This window comes from Pelobates fuscus, chromosome 3 (genome assembly GCF_036172605.1).
Source record: "Pelobates fuscus isolate aPelFus1 chromosome 3, aPelFus1.pri, whole genome shotgun sequence".
NCBI lineage: Eukaryota > Metazoa > Chordata > Amphibia > Anura > Pelobatidae > Pelobates > Pelobates fuscus.
This window is the reverse complement of record NC_086319.1, coordinates 50,151,482-50,158,217: the sequence shown is the minus strand read 5'-3', so window position 1 is coordinate 50,158,217 and position 6,736 is coordinate 50,151,482.

The window sequence follows — 6,736 nt, the reverse complement described above, 5'->3', positions numbered from 1 at the left end:
CTATGTGTCGTCTGGTTACTGGGAGGGAAAGGGCTAATCATGAGTCACTGTTCCAGTGTGGAGGATTCAGCAGGGGAAATCCTTGTAAGGATTAGAGCTCCCAGGACTGAGTGTCGTTCAGTGCCTGGGGGTGGATAGAGCAAGTTCCCCATTTGGCTCCAGGAGGGAGCGGTTCCGGGACCCCAGTCAAGCCACGGCGAATGTGGGCAGAAGTGCTGTTTTTTTTTCACCTGTTTAAGCTTGGCTGAGGGACCATAGTCACCAAAACAACTGTAGCTTAATGAAGCAGTTTTCGTGTATAGATCATGCCCCTTCAGTCTCACTACTTAATTATCTGCCATTTATGAGTTAAATCACATTGTTTATGCAGCCATAGACACACCTCCCTGCACGTGACTTGCACAGCCTTCCTAAACACTTCCTGTGAAGAGATATCTAAGGTTTATACTTCCTTTATTGCAAATTCTGTTCCATTTAGAAATTCTTATCTGTTAATAGCTAAATAGCCCATTGTGTGTGAATGAAGTTCAATTTTACAGAGCAGGAGATAAACACGTATAAATTTTTTCTGATTGAAAATTAAACCATTTGTTTCATGCAGGCTGTGTCAGTCACAGCCACGGGAGGAGTGGCTAGGGCTGCATGGATAGAAATCGAAGTGATTTAACTCCTAAATGGCAGAGAATTGAGCAGTGAGACTTCAGAGGCATAATCTGTGCACTAAAGCTGCCTAATTCAGTTGAGATTGTTTTAGTGACTATAGTGTCCCTTTAAATTTGAAAAGTTCTTGTTGTTTAATGTTCAAGCAATTCAAGCTTTCGATGGCCTTGCTGCTTAACTAGTGGATGGGATAAGGCCCAGGTTATGCAATTAAACCTCGTGGGCAGTAAACAAAACATAGAATATTAATATCAAACAAGGCTTAATGTAACAGATTCAGTAATGTATTGTTATCGTGTTCTCTTTGGTTTTCCAATATCTGGCTTTTAATCACATAACTGTGTGTCTGTCACATGTCCTTCCCTTCTCTCTGTTAGATGATACAGAGTGATTTCATAATGTGTAGATAATTTCACACTTTCTGTGCTTTCCTGTTTAACGTTATGTATAAAGTTACTATGTATGTATTGAAGTAGCTCGGGTTTTATGTTACATTTCTGTTTAACCTAGCGTTTTTCCCCTCCCAAAAAAATTTTGCCCTGAAAAAAGCACTAGGGCTTATTTTCAGGGGATGTTTTCTTCGGAAAAATCGGTACCAAGCATGTACAAGAAAGCAGGTCTATGTTCGGGGAAACTTTCCCAAACATAGATTAGCTTTCTAGCGCATGGAGTCCCGCGCGTCTTTGTTTGGGGAACGTTCCCCGAACATAGATTAGCGAACTAGCGACTAGGGTTTATTTTCGGCATAGGGCTTATATTACAAGCATTATATTCAAGCATTCCCTGAAAATAAGCAATGGCTTTTTCTTGGGGGATGTCTTATTTTTGGGGGGAAACGGTAGGTAGCGATGTACATACTTGCCAACCAGTGTCTCTATGTAGATGGGCTTCCCTACATTTTGCTTCATCTGTCTCTTGCAGTAAGTCCACTGTTTTAGATTTTAAATGGCTCTGTCTCTTTGCATGCTATCCTTTAAATTAATTCTCTTTGTGACTCTAATTCTACGTCTTTTCATTTTTGTTTTTTTTTAGTTATACATAATAAAAAAGGACCATTTTTTCATATGAGGAGAGTGATCTTTGACAATTGTTTTGCAATATGGGGAGTGATTTGAAGTGGTCATAGTGCTTTGAGTCTGTATGTGCAGCATTTTGCCATGACATTCTACAAATCTTAGTTTAGCCCATTTGCTGCCAGATGTGTAACTCCACCTCTTCATTTGGGCATCACTAGCCATCCCAGGACAAGAGTTCCGTGCTGAAAATGTCTAAATCAGTCTATATTTTTACACACAGAACGTTATTCAATGGCTGACACTCTCAACCAATGAATGGTGATGGGATCAGCATTCGGCTACTGCAGTTCTACAGAAGCCGAATGAGCATTGCCAGACTTGTAAGGACCCTTTGCACCTAGTGGGAACCCAGGAAAGAGGGCGAACAGTTTGCCCCATTATTTGGAATGGGGCCAGAGTTCTCCTCCCATCATAACCACTACAGTGGCCGATGATACATAATATATAAAACAACAAATAAATGGTAGACATATTAAGATGAATTGAAAGTAGAGCTGAAGAATGATCTGCTTAAGAGAGTTCGTAATCTGAGGAATAATGTGAATGTGTTGAAGAGGATTGCTGTGGTCACTACATTAATTCAAGTTCACACAGAGTTCAATAATAGGAAATTATAGACAATGTTATAAAATCCTTCTGTGCTATGTCACAACAGCAGTAGAATTCCGCAAAGACGTTTATCACTCCTAAAATAAACTGCTCCGAAATATGACTATTTGTATAAAGCTGAGGAATATAATAATATTTATATCATATTTGTTAGAATCATAAAATAGGGTCAGGACATGAGAAATAATTCACTGAAATCTACGCATCCAGTGAAGTCTGGCCATGCAGGACTTTTTTTCCCTCCCTGTTTGATTTGATATCATCTGACTTAAAATATACAGCTAAACTAATTCCTACATGTCTCGGTTTTGTAATCAGTTTCTGATCTTAACTTTGCATAACTGATGAGATTTATTTTAGGCCATTATACAATGTTGTAGAATATGTTGACACTTTAAACTTCTTAAATCTTAATTCATGCATCTTTCTCTCTCTTTTGGATTTCTTTGTGTTTAGTATTGCTTTTAGAGTTGTACCTTATGGACAGAGGCTTAACTAGAAACCCCCGGCCCTGGTGTGCGAAAAGTGCCCTGGGATAGTCCCCAATTGTCTCATTCGGCCCCTCCATGTGTCTCATCCCCCCCAGCACCTTCATGTGTCTCATCCCCCCCAGCTCCTCTATGTGTCCCCCCAGCCCCTCCATGTGTCTCAATCTTCCCCCTGCCCCTTCATGTGTCTCATTCTGCCCCCCAAGCCCTGCCATGTGTCTCATCCCCCCCAGCCCCTCCATGTGTCTCAATCTTCCCCCTGCCCCTTCATGTGTCTCATACTGCCCCCCAAGCCCTGCCATGTGTCTCATTCCCCCGGCACCTTCATGTGTCTCATTCTCCCCCCCAGTTCCTTCGTGTGTCTTATTTCCTTTACCAGCCCCTCCATGTGTCTCATTCCTCCCAGCCACTCCATGAGTCTCATTATTCCTCCAACCCCTCCGTGTATCTCATCCCTCTCAGCCTCTCCATGTGTTTCATTCCTCTAAGCCCCTCCATGTGTCTCATTCCGTGTGCCTGCTTACCTCCATGGCCTAGCAAACCACGAGTAGATGATCTTCTGTTTTTGACAGGCAGCTTCACTGAGAGCGCTTCCTATCAGACCGCTTTCCTCTTGGTCACCCTACATTCAGTGATCAGCAGTAGAGAAGTGCTGTCGGCCTCTGTGCACACCAGGCCAGTGCCAGCCCACCGGTCGATAGGGCAGCAGAGGCCCCTGGAGTCCATCGGACCTTGTTGCAGCTGCGACCCATGTGACCACTGAAGTTACGCCAGTGCTTATGGAGATCATTTTGAAAATACCTTTCTTTATTTTATTTTCACAGCAAGGGAGCTATGCTTAGAACTTGTTAAACCCTGCCCCCCTGCGCCTGCACCGCTTCACTGGACGCTTGTGATGAGACCCTCCAGTAAACTTGAGTGTTGAATTAGAAATAAGACACAGATGGAAGAAGATGATGATAAAAAGAGATATGGACACATGGAGAGATGGGGATATAGTGGGAGAAGGGAATTGGGGTCACAGGGAAAGATTTGGAAACAAGGAGAGATGATTACACACCGAGAGATGAGGACACAGGGAAAAGAGGAAAGTGACAAAATATGAATGAGAAGAGGATCAAGCATGGCAACACAGTAACAGCAGTGGGAAAAGTGGAGGGACAAGTGGTGGAAAGTGGTATACGAAAGAGACAAGGGTGAATACTGTATATACCCATGCATTCTCACACATATATACATGCCTTCCAACCGTCCCGATGTTGGCACGATTTTATGGTTCTGTCCTGCTGCTCCAGATCTGTTCCCTGGTGCCCCATTTTTGGTTATACCAGGGTACTGTCCCCAAAAACCGCAGTGCAAAAACGCATCATTAGACAGAAACTGAAACAGTGCTCTCCGCATTTTGTCTGCCATCAGTGGGTGACAATATTGAAATCACACCTGATTGATCTGCTAGTTCTTCAGGCAGTCCTGCCCCCATACTGGGCAGGTTTGCCTCTTTGGGTGCTGCCAGTGATGCAATTTGCATCACTAGTTCACTTCCTTTTACCCTGCCCACCGACATTCGATTCAGAGGACTCCAATATTGGGGGGGTATACATACATAGACCTGCATTCACACTTCACATAAATATGTTACAACCTTGCATTTACACACATGCTATAAATAAAAAAATAAATGCTGTTCACATTTGTTGCGAAGGAGCCAATGCATTTTAGCCCTGGCTAGTCGCTCAGTAAATTAATTCCTCTGCCCTGATTATATACTTGACGAATACATACAATGGTTCTGTTGAGGTTTAATTCGTTTGTTAGGAATTCCGAATTCCACCTCATTAGAGATTTGGCCTCTAAGATGAAAGCAGCACAATGAATTGTTAGCATAAAAACTTTGAATTGCTGTTGGCATGAGACTCTCTCTTTGACTTCACTACACATCCCATCAGCCAATCAGGCATCTGGCATAAATTATAATTTCCACCATATTGACTGTCAGTGGATCAGGAACCAAGATTTGGGCCCAACATAGGGACTGTCTCTCCTAAATAGGGACACTTGAGAAGTATGAATGCCTAGGAATCCAGCTGTAACCAGAGGAAGTTTTTGATTAGTCCTTTCATCATCTATTACATCTGTGGGCAAGTGTAATCATTAACCAAAGAGGGTACTGGTGAATGGGCCCTACTCCTTCCTACAACCATTTTCCATATTGTAGATTTTATAACGTGACCACAATTCCCTTGCGTATTGATCCAAGGATCACTGGTACCCAATCTCCTCTTACCTAAATACACAAAGTAGGTAAACAAATTGGAACATGTCATTAATGGAATCTTAACAAGAAAGATATAATTTTAATCATTATCAGACCTCATGATGTAAAGGTCAGAATGACCTAGGCAACCACTGTAGCTGATACGTTGTGAAAGTGGCAAACATTTGTTCATAGCAAGAGGAATAAAGCCAAACAATTCATCTGGGCCACATAAATCACACCAATTTATTTTTGTTTATTTCTATGTGTCAGGTTTTATTAGGTAAATAATTACCTGCTATACTATTAGATATCTAAGGAAAATAACCCCTGCAAATTATTGTAGCGGTTATGCTGGTATAAGTTTCTTGTTTCTTTCATTTTTTTCGAATTCTTTAAGCACCGTCGGGATTGCTCCCCAGTGCCCCTTGTGGAACCTATGTCGAGCACTCGTAGTCGGACATTGTGAAATGTCAGAAAATAACTATTATATATTTATATATATAAATATATCCATATAATAAGGCATAGAAGTAGCAATGGAACACTGGACAATTAAATCATAGCAATAGGGCAGTCCTTAGAGTGCTAGTAGTAGGCCCTTTAGGGCTCTAGGCAACCATCTAACTGCCCGAAGCAAGCCCATGTCTCACTCCGCAAGCTCAGTGGCATTGTGGGCCCCCGGAAGCCCTATGAGACCATGTGATTCCCTCCTCCTAGAGTCCGCAGGCCAAAGACCTCCTGCATCGCCCCAGCTCCACCAAATCTCCATCAGGTACATCTGGAACCAGTACCACAGTGCTCCCAGCAGTAGGGACAACTCTCTCTAGGCCCCCACCAGGCCCAGAGTTCAGCATGCAGGCAGCCTGGGACATCCAACATCGGCCCAACAGTCCCAGAGGCAACAGAGGCAACATAAGGCCCTTAAGAGGATGGGCATAAATCCCTTCGTTCCAGCCATCAGGAAAAGTTCAGGAAGCCATTTCAGGAACAGGTGAGTGTTCATGGGCAAAAACAAAAATAAAAATTCCAACTGTGTAACTGCAAGCAATGTGCAGGATATGCCCCACAAAAGGGAGAAAGCGGGCTGTAGCCTGTTTTGCTCCATATCTCCTCCAAATTGCTGGTGCCTCGCCATCTCTGCAAGGCCGTGTTGAGCCAGGCCGAAGTCACGAGAAGGTCCAATTCGCTCGTGTGTCTCCACATTCGAGGCGTTCCACCCCAGATCAGGGTCAGATTGAAGCTGGGTGTTTCCCCCGAACAAGTCCGGCAATAAGGGGGGTGTAGGTACACTCGGTAGTGTTATTAGGGTGATTGTTCGAGGCTTGAGACCGGAGCCATAAAAATGGCCTCCAGCAAGCTCAGCGGCTTGGACCCGCCCCCACTTTGATTATTTTCAAACCATTTTGTATTGGTTTCAAAAAGTGAATGTGACTCTCTATGATACCCATACACTACTCCATTCCCAGCAGCAATGACAATGCAAGTCTGTCTAACTTTGGATGGCAATGGCAGACTGCGAGTGTTTGGGACAGGTAGTGGAAAAGAAATAAAAAGAAAAGAAAGGGATTTCCGTGTAAATAAAAATCATATTTGGTTTGCGGGAAAATGTCAGACTAAAGTCTGCGAGTGGAACACAGATTCACTCT